At 32.2% G+C, this 17785-nt stretch overlaps 1 long non-coding RNA gene across 1 annotated transcript in view; it reads left to right on the top strand.

The window, feature by feature from the left end:
- Positions 1–1638: 1638 nt before the first annotated feature.
- LOC116550977 overlaps positions 1639–17785 on the top strand; it is a 55570-nt gene continuing 39423 nt past the window's right edge. Inside the window, exon 1 of the long non-coding RNA XR_004268650.1 lies at positions 1639–1702. This is a non-coding gene — a long non-coding RNA (uncharacterized LOC116550977). The remainder of the gene's footprint in view (positions 1703–17785) is intronic.

Here is a 17785-nt window from a genome sequence, read left to right on the forward strand (position 1 = left end):
TTGAAAAGAGGTGGAGCTAAATCATGTCAGGGTCAAAATAGAGTGCTATGGGTATAGGAAGCCATCCAGACAGGAAAGGCAGAAATAGGATAACGGGAAATAAACCAGAAAAATATGGTCTAAGAGCTATGCTAAATTTCACTGGAGACAAAAAAAAATACAATTTAAACTTTCTGGTAGAGGTGATAATGAAGAACAACTATAGTTTAAATGCAGAAAGCCATGGGAACCAAAAAAAGAAGGAACAAAAATCTGTATTTGGAGAGAGGGAGAATGCCTTGTCAAAATGGAGTCCAAGGTGAGATCAAATGGCCTTTCTCTTAAAGGAGAAAAATGTACAGTTCTTTTGTAAGGAATGGGAATATTGCTTTGTGAGAATTTTGTATTTGAGGCATACAGGCAGGAAGTGAGAGTGGAAGTTAAAGAAACAGGTTAGATCAATTGATGCTAGGTCATAATGGGCCTAGTGAGCCATGTTAATGCACTTGGATTTATCTATAAGCAAAGAGGTGACAGTTGAATCTCTCTATTTTTATTCACATCTAAGTCATGGAAAATCTTAGGCACAAAGTATATTTCTCAAAGTTTATATAATTCATATAAATGAAATGAAAGATCAGGTCACCTTGTTTTCTGATGTTCATATCAAAAAACCTAAAGGTGTAGCTCTTTGGACAGATGGAAAAATCCATGAATGATAATACTACTAATTCTACACTTTAATGTTAAAATAAGAATTTTAAAACAAAGTGAAATGTCTGCTGTCTTCATGTTTTGTAATAATGAAACAGCAAGTTTTAATAAAAATAAATAAATAAAAGACTGCTAAGGGTAGTTATTTCAGGTTAAATATTATCAACCAGTCTCAAATTATTTTATGAGAAGGGCTGTAAAACACAGAATAAAAGTGTTTTCCCATTTACATTGAATTTTAATAGCTACTGTTTGTCTCTATTTTTACCCCCTTCCCCAGGTATCTTACTACAGCTTTCTAAGAATTTGAAAATATTTTCTTAAATATTTATGCCTCTGAACTTTCATGTCAATAATTGTTGATGAATGGAATTAAGTCCATTTTTTTCCTAGATACATTTTTTTAAAATTGGCACAGTTATAAACATCTGTGTTTTCTGACAGTCACCCAAAAATGCCAAGGAAGGTATAGGAAAGGCTGAGTAGGTATTATGTTTATATTAATACTGTTTTGTATCTATTTGATTTTATTTACAAATAACATGCTACTATTTTTATGTTTATCGACATTTCTTCGTTTCTTTAATTTTTGGTCTGTGTACTGAGCCATTGCATTGTTAGCCATTCCTGAACTCATAACTTTAATCATTGTTAGACACATGATAATGCAGTATGATGATAATTTCCTAACTTTAAATTTCCTGGCTTATTGCATTTCTTTTTATGTTTAAGAACAATTGTATTTTGCTCAATTCATGCTTCCATATAAGGAGTTAGAAAAACTGACACATTTATAATCTAGTCTTTTGAGGAACTTTGAACTCAACCTACTTCAAAAATAGCCACTGACTGAGGTCTGTGTGGAGAACCTAATTGGTATGAGTGAAACACAACAGGAGATAGCAGCTAAATTTGTATGCAAGAGTCAGGATAAGAAGTATGACACTCACAGCGAAAGCAGAAAACAGCAATCCAACAGTTCAGGACTAGTCATTCAAATGGACTAAAGGTCAGGTCCTTTTGTCCACCTTTCCTACAGAGTTACTTAGAGGTGGGAGATGGAAGAAATGAATTTTTCATGAAATATACTGCCTGAGGAAAGGAAAAAATAATGTCTATTCTATTGTGTATACCTGGAGCAAAGTGTAAGGCTGGTGCAGTACAAAATGTCATAGGCAAAGCTTGACTCTTTTTTTTTATCATACAGTTGGGTGAATGAAGCTTGGCAGTGACTAATAATGCATCAATTTTTCGTGATCATAAATAAACCTGGATTATAAAGAAATGTGAGAAAACGTCTATCTCAGCCCAGGAAATGATTCAGAATTCCCTGCATGAAGTAAAATCCAGGATGTTTTAATACCCAAGGAAATATCTATATGCCTGTGCTAATGCTTGGAAAGTTTATAATTTGCTAATTTATTCTATAATATAGATAATTAAATTTGCATTTATGAGATACAAATAGAAGCTACCTTGAAGGGGCGAATAAGTAAATGTCTTCCTTATTTGATGACCCTATGCTACGCAGTTTCTGTGGGTCTGATTGTGATTTCTATGTTCCTCTTTAGTAGGGGAGAATAAATAAGAGTGGATAAAGGAAAGAAAGAAGACAGAGAAAAAGATGAAAAAAAAAGGAAGAGAGAAAAGAGAAAGAGAGGAAGGAAGGAGGGGGAAAAACAAGACTGACTTTACAATGTAAGATACACCATTATATATTGATAAGCAATTAGGAAAACAGATATGTATAAATATTATAATAGTTAATTATATTTTAAGCTATTACATTTAAGTGTTACATACATTTAAAATATTAGAATTATTAATCTGACATAACTACATATTTCTAGGTGTTATTTAAATAAATACGAATTTGTTCAAATTAATTTTTTAATAGGTTAATCTGCATTGACTCCCATTTGCCTACCCATTTAACATTTTTTAGCTTTCTTTTTTAAATCCTAATGCAAATGAACTCTTACTACTGTGACTTGCTAGATTTTCTCTAATATTAAATTTTCTTCTTCTTTTTTCTATCTCTTCCCTCATCTCCTTCTTACTTTGTAAAAACTGTTTCTTCTTTATTCTCTTGTATTATTTTACTTATTGTTTTTTCTGTCTTTTTTATTTTCTTTCTTTCTTCTGATTACATGCAAAAGTGTACTTGTAGTTCACCAGATGAGATTTCAGGTTTTCCAATTGGAGGTCTTGGTAGGATTATTGTTATAAGTTCTGTAAGAAGTAATTTATAGTAATAAAATGAAAAAGAGGTAAAGTGATTAAAATGTCTACATAATTGCAGATAATTAATAGACAAATGAAGTTAATAGAAAAACAGTTTGAAATAAAGAACAGATAAATTAAATAGCACCTGTTTTTTACTAATTGCTATTGATTTTATTACTTTAAAAAATGATGAGCTGTATACTTTGTTATTTTAGGGAGAATAATAGCGATGAATATATGATACAGCTCTTTCATTTGAATTGGAATCCTTAATATTTTTTTTTCTTTTTGAATTAGAGACAGTGTCTTGCTGTGTTGCCCAGACTGGACTCGAACTCCCCAGCTCAGACTATTGTCTTAGCCTCTCTAGCAGCTAGGACTACAGGTGTGGACTACTGTACCCAGCCTGTGGATTTAAATCTTATTTGAAGGAATTGTTTTAAGGATATAAGACTAGCTTCTCTTTTAGGTAAATTTGACATTCTTACTATGAAAACACCAAACAAATATCCTGAGTTGAAAGTAGTGAAAACGTTATGACCATTAAGTACCAAATTATCATAATTAAAACAGGAACATGATATCAGATTGCAGCAACTTTGATTCACTGTCAACCATGCACCAGCCATGAATGCCAAGGTACAGTTTCTGCATCTTCTACAGCACCTCAGCCAGAAATTCCCCTAAGAGCTCTCCATACATATATTCAGTTTGTTTAATTATAAGGAATGAAATCTGAAGAAAATTACTTCAGTCTTAGAGCATAATTTACTTTGCATATACAGAGGAGTTATAAAGTCCCTGAATTTATGACATTGAAGGTGAGAAGCTCATTCTGACCACCATTTCCACATTCCAAAGTAGGTAATCATAATTGAAGTCCCCACTTTCCACTTCGTGTAATGTATATATCTTACCCACTGTAGCTTCTAGCTGATGGATCTACAGGGAACACATTATGAAATATGAAATTGGATGTGGTTCTGCTATCAAATTATAATTTTACTTCTATATAGAAAAAATAAATATGATGTGCATGATACTCCTATCTCACATCTGCTGCTAACAATTAATGCTAAAACCTCAATCACTGCTTAAATCAGTGATTTGGTAGTTTTATTTTAACGTTTCTCTATCTCTAAAGTATTTTTTGCTAGCTATATTCTTGATAATTTAAAAGTAGATATTAGGACTCTTCTAAAAATTGTATTTTAAGAGTTTCTGCAGGTTAGAACTTTTTTGCTTTCTTATAAATCTTGAAAAAATATTAAACAATTTATCTCATAGAGTACTTTTATGAAACTAAAATTTTATAATTTTTATTTTTAAGGAAATGATTACATTAGTAATTTTATTGGTTAGGCTACCATATTGCCTCTATAAATCTATTACCTACATGAATACAAGGATGCTGCCTCCTTCCCTCTACCTCAGATCCACTGACAGCACCTGGCATAGAGTAGGGACATCCATTCATAGAACACAAGAATACAGTGGTACTCCACCTTTTTATTCGTTTCCTTTGTACCTTCTACCCAGAATAAGAATACAACTACTTAGCACACTTCATTTTGTGAGTTCATGAAATGCAACCTTTCATTCTCTAGTGTGTCTGTGTTGCTGGGAGACCTAGGTTACTGCTACAATTTGTTTTTGTTCTGAATAAAGCTGCAGAAACCAAATCCAACAACTTTTGTCAAAGAAGCTTCCTTTTATTGTGCACCTCCCTCCGTTGGGATTTGGAGAGTCTTCTCTTCTTGGAAGGCCTATGCATTTGCAATTCTCTACATCTACTGTAGTCCCATGAGAAAGATGTTATTTTCCCCAAATTTCAACAGAAAAGTTGGATTGAGATTTTATTTATTGACATTGACATTATTTTACACTTCTTCCAACTCTCGGGAAAATAAGAAGCACTTGATGGTAGCAACACAAGTGTCACTGCTGCTTCTGTAAGTAACTCTTTACAATAATTAACACAACTTAATCTGACCTATCTAACATATCTTATTTTTAGCTTTCTATTACAATATTTATTTTGGATTTATCTGAGTATTTCTGTGAAAAAAATCCTCAGTATGAAACATGGCTTAATGATCCCAGATATGTCATCATCAAAACTATGTCATGGAACTTTATTAGCCTTTTAATATTTCATAGTTTTATTATAAACGTAATAATTTTGCTATTACAAGTAAAGTTACTTTTGATTAAGAAATTACCATACACATGTGCTGCTAAAGTTCTGCAACCCTAATTTATTTAGAACTTTCTTTTCCTTTCTCTCATGCTACAGAGAGAAAAAAAGTTACTATTATGTGGGGTTCCCCTAGTTAATACCCAAAATATTTTTGAAATCATTTTTTTAAAAAATTATTTGCTTAGTGCTATGGCTCACGTCTGTAATCCCAGGATTTTGGGAGGCTGAGGTGGGTGGATCACCTGAGGTCAGGAATTGGAGACCAGCCTGGCTAACATGGTGAAACCCCATCTCTACTAAGAATACAAAAAATTAGCCTGGCGTGGTGGTGCTAATAATGCTCCTGTCTCCGCCTCCTGTGTAGCACCTGTAGTCCCAGCTACACACGAGGCTGAGGCAGGAGAACTGCTTGAACCTGGGAGGCGTAGGTTGCAGTGAGTCAAGATCGCGCCATTGCGCTAAAGCTTGGGCAAAAAGAAGGAAACTTCATCTCAATATATGTACATATAACATCACGCAATATACTTTCTTTACTAATGTACGTGTCTCCCCAATCCCTAAACCAGGAATTGGCAAATGCTTTCTGTCAATGGGTAAATTAGTAAATATTTGAGACTTGCAGGATATACAATCTCTGCCATGACTACAGCTCAGCCTTTGGAGCTGGGAAACTGCTACAAACAGTACATAAACCAATGATCATGATTGTTTATTACTATTTCTGGAGACTTGTATTAGTTTGCTAGGGCTGTCATAACAAAATACCATATACTCTGTGATTTAAACACAGACATTTATTTTCTCACAGTGTTGGAGGCTAGAAGTCCAAAATCCAGTGTCAGCAGCGGGGCAGGTTTCCTCTGAGGCCTTGGCTGTCAGGTGACCACTTTTACTCTGTGTCCTCACATGATATTTCCTTAACGTCCACACATCTGTGCTGATGTCTCTTCGGGTGTCCTATTTTTTATTATAAGGACATTAATCAGATTGGATTAGGGCTCGTTCTAAGGCTTCATTTTAACCTAATTACCTTTTAAAGGCCCTTTTCTAAATATAAGCATATTCTGTGGTACCTGGGGTTGGAGGTTCAACATATATATTTTGGAGAAACACACATTCAGCTCCTAACAACATTGATATTTGTTACCACTTAATCTGATGCAGACATAGACTAATTAAATGCACTCTTCTACATATGAAGATATTCATATGATATTCCAGAATTACAAAGCTGTATCTGCTTTGAATATTTGCTATTTTTTATATAGACTGATTTTTTTCAGGACATTGGTCATAAGATTATCACATTTTTCCATTTATGTTTTTTATCATGCTGTGCTATAAGGATCTAACAATAATTAAAATGTGATCTCAGTTTTCTAAGTAGGGGAAACAGCCACAAAGACATGTACTTTAATATCATAAGTGCAAATATAGATGTATAAAATGTTAAGTTGCACATGAGAAACATACAAACCGTAGGTCAGATCTGTGGAAAGTTGACTGAAGAGGTAACATTAGAGAAAAACTTTAAAATAAAAAGCATTCTGATTCATCATGACAAAATATACATACACTTTCATATCTCTCACCACTAAAATTTCATGAGAACAAAAAAATTAAAAATTGATTATATCAGTATTAAAAATATAAGAAGGGTGTTATAACTCTAAGGCAAAAAGAATTATCTGGAAGATACAATGTAAATGTCTGAGAAACCCACGGCTCCATGCCAGGAAAGACCTCCAAAATGTAATGGCAAACTAAAAAAACATTTTTGAAAGAAATGAAAGAAGATATAAATAAAGAAAACCCCATATTCAAAAATCCTGAGAGACTTTATTATTTGGATGATAATATTCTCCAAATTGACCTATAAATTTAACATAATCCCTGTCAAAATCATAGCTGGCTTTTTTTTTTTTTTCGATAGAAATTGGTAAGCTGATCTGGAAATATGTAGGTACAATGGATTCAAAATAGCCAAACAAATCTTGTAAAAGAACAATGTTAGAAATTCATAACTCCCAGTTCCAAAATTTATCAGAAAGCTACTGTTATCAATACAACATGATATTGAAATAAAGGTAGATGTATAGATCAATGGAGTGAAATTGAGGGCCCAGAAATTAACTCTTAGATTAATGGTTAATTGATTTTGACAAGGGTGCCAAGAAAATCCAGTGAGAAAGGAATTGTGCATGGACACCTGAATAACCATGTGCAACATAATAATGTTGACTATCCCTTACATCCTGCAAAACATTAATTCTAAATGGATCATAGATGTAATTGTAAGAGCTAAAACTATAAAACTCTTAGAAGAATACATAGGAGTAAGTCATTATGACTTTGGTTTAGGGGATATTTTATTTTATACTACATGGAAAGTATAAATGACTATGGGAAAACAGATCATTGTACTTCATCAAAATTTGAAAATTAAGGCCACCATCAGGAAAGTAAAAAGACCATGCATGCAATGTGAGAAAGCATTTGCAAACAGTATATCACATAAGGAACTTGTGACCAGAATATATAAAGAATTCTCAAAAGTCAATATTAAAAATTAAAAATAAATTTGCCTAATTTCAGAGGGTACAAGAATGCAAATGGTGAAGTTTAACAGCTTTATTGATATAAAATTACATACTACACAACTAACCTGAAGTGACAACTCAATAGTTTCTAATATATACACAGATATGTGGAGGCATTACACAATTTCGTAGCATTTTCATCACCTCAAAATAAAACCTTGTAACCTTAGCTTTTAGCTCCAAATCCTCTACCTTTCCTCAAGGTATTTCTATTCTTAAGAAACAAAATACATAAATAAGCTGATCTTAGTAATTTTATTATGTTATTCAAATTTTGAAATTATTCATATATAAATACATGCATATCTATATAAACAAATAATATTAAAATTACATATATATAAATAATAAAGCATAACATCCAAATGACATTATTTGGAATCAATGTTTTGAAATATAATAACATAAAATTCTTAAAAATAGAACGTACTTTGTAATGTTGATTGGAAATGTAAACATAAAGGCAGAATTATTTTATCCAAAATGTATTTCCTAGAGCTGTTTATAGATATGTGCAGGAACAATGATACCTCGACAGTAATGAACAAACTGGGACCAAGGTGATTTGTTTAAATCTAATTGCAAATTTATTTTAGATTAAGGGGGTACACGTGTATGGCATGATTCTGAGGTTTGGGGTACAGATTCTGTCATCCAGGTAGAGAGCATAGTATCTTATAGGGAGTTTTTCAACCTACTCCCCTCTCCTTCTCTCCCTCCTCCCTGCCTCCTCTAGTATTCTGCTGCGGCTATTGTTACCATCTTTATGTCCATGTGCACGCTATATTTAGCTCACACTTATAAATCAGAACATGTGGTATTTGGTTTCCTGTTGCTGCCTTTGAGTTGTCGTGACTCTCAGCTTGAAAATCATTAATGTATGCCAATGCTGATTTTTGTATATTGATTTTGCATCCTGAAACATTACTGAAGTCATTTATCAGTTTTAGGAGCCTTTTGGTGAAATTTTTAGGTTCTATGAGGATAGAATCATATTGTCAATGAAGAAAGAAAATTTAATTTTAGTAGTTTTATATTTGATTATGTGAATATAGGATAATATACCGTTTAAAAATAGATGCATGCTAAAGTATCAGAGATGAAGTATTATGATGTTAGTAATATTTTTCAAATCGTTTTCTAAGAAGTTCCAAATAAAAACTAATAGTTACATATGTAATTGCTATGCTATTTATCTCTGTACTTATATGTATGTGTGTGCCTAACATTACAGATAAAATGTATAAGGCATGGTAAGTGTTAGTAATTATTGAATATTACATTTATTATAGTATTCTTTTCATGATTCTTGCTTGCCATTTTGCATAACAAATTTTTTTAGCAAATATTGTCAATTTAGTAAGTCATAAGAGTAGCTGTACAATTTTTTGAAATAGAAATGAAACACATCACTTATTTATATTGCAGTAAATCTAGCATTAATAATAAAAAGAGTATAAATTTATTAACAGAAATACAACTTTCATATAAGAGATGCTTTCAACAGTGCAAAATTTTAAACTTTTATAACGTTTTTCGAAGTATGGATATTCACTGGAAATATTTCCTGCTCCAAGAGTCAGCTGAGGTAGTATATAGAATAAGTGGCTGCATAAGGAAGTAGAAAGTAAGACCAAATTATATTTTCTGACAACATGAACCTAAAGTGCTTGTAAAATATTGTGGCCAATTGCCTTTTCTTTCCACCTTTGTTAATACTTTTTTAAAAAATTGTAGATCTTACCATCTTTTCTGAAAAATTTAAGTATTAAATCTTATTTGTTGCTTTAAAAAGTGAATGGGCTAAGTTTTTCTTTAAAAGAGGCTGACTGTGTTAAGAACTTCATGAAGGATGTGACTAGTAATGTGTATAAAAATATGATGATGCTGCAAATAACAAAGACTCTCCTCTTTATTTAGCATTTTTAATATTCTATTGTGCATATATAGCACTATTTTTCATTCATTCATTTACTAAGTGATAAACACACAGGTTGATTCCACATTTTGGCTATTGTGAATACCACTACAATGAACAGGGTGGGTACAGGTACCTTTTCAACATACTGATATCATATTTTTTGGATATGTGTCCTGAAATAAGATCCCCGGATCATGTGGTAAATCTACTTTGCAGTTTTTGAGGAACCTCTGTACTGCTTTCCGTAGTGGATATGCTAACTTACATTCCTATCAATAATGCAGAAAGCTTCCTTTTTCTCCACATCCTCTCTAACATATGTTATCATTTTTCTTCTTAATAATGGCCATTCTAACAAGCCTGAGTTAATATTTCCTTGTGTTTTTAACTTGCATTTCCCTGGTGAATAGAGATGTTGAGCATTTATTCATATACTTGTTGGTTATTTAAATATTTTCTTGAGAAATGTCTATTCAGGTGTTTTGCCCATTTTTTACTTGTGTTATTTGAATTTTTGCTACTTAGTTGTTTCAGTTTCTGATATATTTTGGATATAACCCCTTATCAGATGTATTGTTTGCAAGAATTTTTTTCTCATTACATAGGTGGCTCTTTATTCTGTTAATGGTTCCTTTGCTGTGCTTCTTAGTTTGATATAATCGCATTTGTCTATATTTGTTTTTGTTGTCTGTCTTTCAGGGGCCATAGCCAAAGCTTCACTCCCCAGACTATTGCCAAGATCTATGTTCCTTATGATATTTTTCTAGTGGTTTGAAAGTTCAGGTCTTTTGTTTAAGTTGATTTTTTAATATGGTATTAGATAAAGATCCATTTTTATTCTTCCCAATGTGACTATTCAGGTTTCCAACATCCTTTATTGAGGAACTTGTCCATTCCTCACTTTTATGTTCTTGTCACCTTTGCTGAAAATTGATTGACTGTAAATATTTGGATTTATTCCTGGCTCTCTTTATTCCACTTGCAATATGTGTGTTTTCATGCCAGTACCATGCTGCTTTGATTACCATAGCTTTGAAGTATGTTTTGAAATCAGGTGGTGTGATGCCTCCAGCTTTATTCTTTTTGTCCAAAATTATTTTGGCTGCTCCAGATGTTTCCTGGTGTTGTGCAGAGTTTAGAATTTTTTTTTTCTATGAAAATGTCATTGTGACTTTGTCAATTGAGATTGCATTAAATCTTCATTAAATCTGTTTTGGGTAATATAGACATTTAACAGTATTAATTCTTCCAATTCATGCACATGAGATGTCTCTAAATTTTTCATGTCTGTTAATTTCGTCAGTGATTTTTAGTTTTCATTGTACAGATGCTTCACATCCTTGGTTAAATTTATTTCTAAGTATTTCAGGTTTTGTTGATGCTATTGTAAGTAAGATTGCTTGCTTGACTTTTGGATAATTTGCAACCAAGCAAGAAGAGTTACAAGAGGAGAGTGGGAACAAGACTAAAAACAGCCTTTTTTTTTTTTTTTTGATACAAGGCCTCACTCTGTATTCCAAGCTAGAGTGCAGTGGCTCAATCATGGCTCACTGCAGCCTCCACCTCCCAGGCTCAAGTACTTCTTGTGTCTCAACCTCCAGAGTATCTGGTACTATAGGCACACACCACCACACCTGGTTAATTTTTTTGTTGTTGTTAGATACAGAGTCTCACTATGTTGCCCAGGCTGGTTTTAAACTTCTGGGCTCAACTGATTCCCTGTCTTTATTTCCTAAAGTGCTGGGATTACAGGCATGAGTCACCATGCGTGGCACATAGTCTTTTTTTAATTCTCAGAAGTAACATCTAGTCCACTTACTATTTTTCTGCTATTACTAGCAATTCATTAGGTGTTGGTCACACTCAAGTTCATGTGATTATACCAGAGCATGAATATCAAAAGGAGGCAGCGATCACTGGAATTCAGCTTAGAAAACTGCCTACTGCTAGTGACAAGTTTAAAAACATAATTTAAGAACTTTTTTGTTCCCTAAAAAAAAAGAAGTTATCAAAACATTCACAGGGAGAAGTAGGATATTTAAATAGGACAATAAATATAGAAGACATTTCAAATGTGATTATAAATATTATTAGATTGGTATTTCATAGTTAATTTCTTTCTGTCTTAAGAGAGCAACATTTTAGTTATTTAAACATTCCAGACTATAAAGAAATAATGTATTTTTTGTAATTGTATCTAATAAATCTAGTGACCTATTTGATTTTATTTACTATATTGTCTCTTATTTTTTATAATTATTTGTTCATACATTTTGCTCACACATTCGTTTAGTTGTTTCCTTTCTCCTTACCTAACAAGTTCAGTGTACTCTTCCTGAAAAATGCTTCTTCAAACAATACGGTTTCAGTGAAGTTATAAATAATATTATGTATCTCACCAACTGCAGTCCTGTCTCCTGCCCTAGTCACCAAGATTAACACAGAATATAAAAAAGGCAAGAAAAATACTATTGCCTTTCTCTAAGTTATGTTAATATAGTACTGACTTGCTGGAAGGATTATCTCTCCACTTCATCTTTCTTACAACTTCAGCTATTTGACTTAAGTTTCTATTATTTACAATTAGAGAATCCTGACTGGCATAACATCTAACACTTACCCTTTCAATTTCATCACCACTTCAATGCCAATAAGGCTTGTTTCTACAATAGCCTCTCCCACGTCCCTATAAGACTTGCACAATTTTAGTCATGCAATAGAACTAACACCTGGGTAAATGGCTCGCTGACTTTAGTACAGGATTAATAGGTAATATAAAGTAGAGAATAAACATTATATCTCAGAATGTATGATTTAAAAGAAGAACATAGGATTGTGCTTCATGAAATTATTGTAAGGCAATAGAGTCTCTATGCACAGAGATAATTTAGATAATTCAATCATTACCACAGACTTAAGTGAAAACTATAGAAACCAGAAAAATGAAAGATTTTACTCACTCTCTGGAATTCCTAACTTTTATTAAGCAAGAGACATGGACAATACTCACTGATAATAAGTGGTAAGAGCAGAGCCATAAAAAAGATCATATATTATTATTTAGTTGTCCTGTTGTATCCCCAGGCTGGTGGTATTATCTGGTAGTGGGGCAATATTTATACATTTATTAATAAGGAGTCTTTATAAAGTTACTAATAAAGAACTATTAATATGCTTCCTTGGGATTGTAGAAAACAGTGATTTCCATTATAGTAAAGATTAGGCATAATTATATCTCTTTGTAACTTATTATTTTGGATTGTTATTATGTTTTCCTTGACAGTTTAAGTTAGTAAATTATGTATATATAAGGCATTCTAGTATTATGTCATATTTAGAGATACTTAAAGCATAATTAGATAAAATTTTATAATTTTGCGATAATTTACAAATGGCCTTTGTTGAGTTGGTAAGATTATTGTGTGTAATTTAGTTTTTGAACTTCAGCAGTACTTGATTTTGTAAAATATTGCATTTTTTGGAAGTTCTAATATACCATTTTATATTGGTTTTATATATTATCAGTACTGTTATTCAAAAAATGTTGTATAATACTGTGTTACATTAACATCTTAATTAATCTATCAGGAATTGTGTTTCACAATTTTCTTTTAATTTTGTGACTCCAACCTTATATATGCAGTTACTGAAAAGAGAAGAACAAACCGAATACAACCTACTGAGATTTATAACCTCAGTAATGATCATGTTTCATAATACCCTTAGTATTACTTATCTTCATAATTATGTAAGATTTGATACTAAAGTTAGCCACTAAGATGTGAGTAAATATTAAAGCAAGCAAGCAAATGATGAAGGATTTAGACTTTATTAAGAATTACTGTAATTATAATCTTGAGATATATCTACTGTATGAAACTGTCTAGCTATTCTTGTTTTACATTAAAACTATATCCACTATTTATTTGCTTATTAACACTTGTGAGCTAATGTTTTCCTAACAGTTAAGTAAAGAAAATAGTATAAAACACATTAAATAAAAATGGTTATAGGAAACAGCAACTACTTAAAAAATTTTCTACTTACTACATCAATTAATTCTTAGGTATTTGTGAGGTATTTATTTTGGCCAATTGACAGAAGAATGCATTGAGATTCCTGGTTAGGATTATTTAGAATTAGTCTGTTTATTAGCGTAGTTCTGTAACTTACCGTAACTAAATTCCAGAATAATACAAAACTTGTTAGCCCAAACATATCCATGAATTGAAATAAACACAGAGCCACAGGTTATACAGTATTCATCATCTAAGATTTGCTGTGGATCAGGAGCCTGAAATGTGGACTGGGCCCTCTGTTCAGGATCTGACAAGGCTGAAATCAAGTGCTGACAGAGTATTTCCTCATTCTGAGGATTGACTACAGAAAAGCTTACTTCCAGACTTTCTCTGGTTGTCAGAAGAAGTTGTTTCCTTGCTGCTATATGACTGATATTCTCATTCCCTTTTAATTTTATTTTATTAAAAAATTCTCTATTAACAATATGTAATAACATACATATAAATGGGTTTTATGAGAATGTTTGTTACATGTTAAGAATGTGTAATGATCAACTCAGGATAACATTTTTATGTGCTGGTATTATTTCAAGTTCCCCATTCTAGTTACTTTGAAATATACATAACATTTTTGTGAAGTCATCTTAGTCTGCTATCAAACATTAGAATGTATTTCTTCAATCTAACTGTGTTTTACCCATAACCATTTTAGTATTAGTTAATTTTCATGCTGCTTATAAAGATGTATTTGAGACACAGAAATCTACAAAAAGAAAGAGCTTTATTGGACTTACAGTTCCTCATGACCGGGGAGGCATCACAATCATGGCCAGCGGCAAAGAGGAGCAAGTCATATCTTACGTGGATTGCGGCAGGCAAAAAGAGAGCCTGTGCAAGGAAACTCCCATTTTTAAAATCATCATATCTCATGAGATCTATTCACTATCACAAGAACAGCATGAGAAAGACCTGCCTCATAATTCAATCATCTCCCACTGGGTTTCTGAATTATGGGAGCTACAAGATGAGATCTGGGTGGGGTCACAGAACCAAACCATATCACCAAGCTATCTTCATCTCCAGCTCTCCTCCTACCTAGTCTCTGCTATCCATTGTTCTGTTCTCTATGTTCATGATATCAAGTATTTAGCTCCCTCACAGCAGTAAGAATACACCCATGTTTTTTTATAGTTGTGAGGAAGAGTCTGTTCTCAGTTTCCAGGCATCACACCATGATTCTTGCCACATGGCCCCACTCCCATAGTTTCTCTCACACTTTAAATATCTTCCCTTAGTAAATATTTGGTTTCTTTAATTTATTTATTATTTTTGTTTTATTTTATCTTTGAGAAAGGGTCTCACTCTGTCACCCAGGCTGGAGTATAGTGGTGCATTCTTAGCTCACTGCAACCTCTGCCTCCCAGGTTCAGGCAATTCTCCTGCCTCCCAAGTAGCTGGGATTACAGGCATGCACATCAGGCCTAGCTAATTTTTAAAAATATTTTTAGCAGAGATGGGGTTTCACCATGTTGGCCAGGCTGATCCTGAAATCCTGACCTCAGGTGATCTGCCCTATTCTGTTTCACAAAATACCGGAATTACAGGAGTGAGCTACCATATCAAGCCCTCAGTGTATTTTAAAGTCTCGTCTGATTGTATCAGTTCTACATCAGATAAACTCCTTTTTTATGAGCTCAAGGTCATCTCATTTGGGATCTTAACTTTATCTACGAAAACTCTAATTCTGCCTACATTCAAAGGGAGGGGATAATCCAGGGGGTGTAAACCAAGACATAGGAATCTTGGGAACCATTTCAGAATTTTGCCTACTTCAGTGATTTTGGTCATAGAACGTATGTGGCTAGGAGAATCGAAAAGGAGAGTTGAACAAATCGCGAATACTCTTACATCCTCGTTACAAAGAATTGTATGCAATAATTTTGAAATATTTTAAAATATATAAAATAGCTTAAGTTATTTTTTCCGTCGTTCTTGTATAATATAGCCAATAGCCTAAATGTTTCAAGATACACAGGTGTCTGAAAGTCTTAGTTCATGCCCTGTAAACTCTATAGGCAAAATTTGATATCTCATTATCTGCTTGATCAAGGAAGTGAAAATTTCTCCTTAGAGGATCAAAAGTCAAAAGCTTTTATCAGTTAAGTTCTAATCTTCTTTTTGTAAAGAAGCATCCATTTAGATAGCATAATGATAATAGATTATACAGTTTCATATTTCCTTGACTTTGCCTACGAAAAATTCTAACTCATATTTCTCCTTATTCATTAAATCTCCACTAGCATAAGATATTTGTTTTTTACCCCTTCATCTAGTTTTTATCTAACTACCAGAGTAATGCATATTTATGAATTGTTTAATTATTTACTAATATAGAGATGATACATACACGTCTTTTACTGCACACCATCTTACTTGAAAATGTCAAAATTATATTTTAAAATAGGAATTACATCTTCTAAGATAGAGAGACTAACTATTGAACCACCCTACAAGAAAGAACGCAGTTTAGGCTTCATTTTAGGTGGGTGCTGAGAAGGTTCTTTTTATGATTTGGAGGGAGTCCCATCCATTGGGCTGAGAATGGTATATGGGCAGTAACTCAGTGTATCACGTAGCTGACAAAGAAGAGCAATTACCTTTGGGACTTTGGAAAACGGCACGTATGGTGTATGCCTCACCTGAACAGATAGGAGGAGGTTAGTAAAAGGAAAGTTTTTTGGAGAAAAAGCATGTTCATGTGTATAAAAAAAAAAAAGGTAGAAGTCAAGCTACTTACAAAGAATTGCCAACATGTTCATAGAAGAAAAAAGAATATTTATCATCATCAGGATTCTACTTCAGTTAGTACAGCAAGAAGGGTGCCCTGCTATTAAATTCCAGACTATTTCCAAAGGTGAAAAATAAAACTACACTATAAAATTAGGTTTTGCCAGAGGTGTGAGTCAAATATAACCCTTAAAGAGGAATTAGAAAAAAATTAAAGTACAAGGCAAAGCCTGAATAATAAAAATAATTAAATTGGTTTGTTTTATAATTGGTATTTGCTAGTATCAAAATTAATAACACTATGGATTATTAAATTATTGAACAAGTTTTTAATTATCAGAAAATTATTCAAAATATAATATGTTGGTTTATTTAAATAAGGTATATATTTAAAAGAAACAGTGATAAAATAAAAGTAATATTTTTTATTAGGTTTTCCTCAAACCTTATGAAAATATTTTTGGGATTATTCAAAGAATATTTTGAAAAGAGTGCCTATTTTTTTAAGTGCCTTTTACTTTTGCGACAAAAATATTTGGAATAGTAATTTTTAATTTTTCATAAGATATTTTGATTGGTTTAAAATCATATGGTTTTTAAAAATGTATGTAATATTAAATATTAGCCTGGATATTTTTTAATTACAGAATATTCTGAAGGAACTACTTCTCATGGTGACCTGGCATTTACAGATCTTCTAATCACATTCTATCTCTTATAATTGCTTGGCAGTTAAATACAAATTTGAGAATAAGTAAAAGCCATACCAGATAGTGTTGTGCATTTGTAATCAACAATGTAATTTTTAAGTGATCAAAATATTGTCCATGACTTTGTTCAACTGAAATTTAAAAATTAATTATATTAATATATGCTAAATTTATTAGTAGTTGTGCCTAGGCAGCTAGAAATTTATAATTTTGTTTATATTGCCATCTGTTCTAATTACATATCCAAGGTTATTGGACATTATCCAAAAATGTGTAGCTATTGTAGACCTAAAAAAAAGTTAGCTGAAATCTTTTACTAAACAAATAATGGTTTAAAATAGAATATATTTTAGAATAGAAAAACATAAACCGGTAAATGAATTTCGGCTATTCATCTAGGAGACCAGTTTCCCTGAAATTACTTTTAGGGAAAAATCTCATATTCACTTAATTGCATATAACAAGAGTATAAAAAGGGGGAAATTTTTCTCAACTCTTTAGTTTTAGTTTCAAAGTTTAAGTTTCAAGCTCATAAACTCTGCATGTTCTTTGAGTGCTTGATATAAAGCTTAAATATTCTGAAGTAAGATTATGAAAAGACTACTCTTTAAAGTACATGACTGGTCTTC

Source organism: Sapajus apella, unplaced genomic scaffold (genome assembly GCF_009761245.1).
Source record: "Sapajus apella isolate SASKATOON/1434 unplaced genomic scaffold, GSC_monkey_1.0 scaffold8, whole genome shotgun sequence".
Classification (NCBI taxonomy): Eukaryota; Metazoa; Chordata; class Mammalia; order Primates; family Cebidae; genus Sapajus; species Sapajus apella.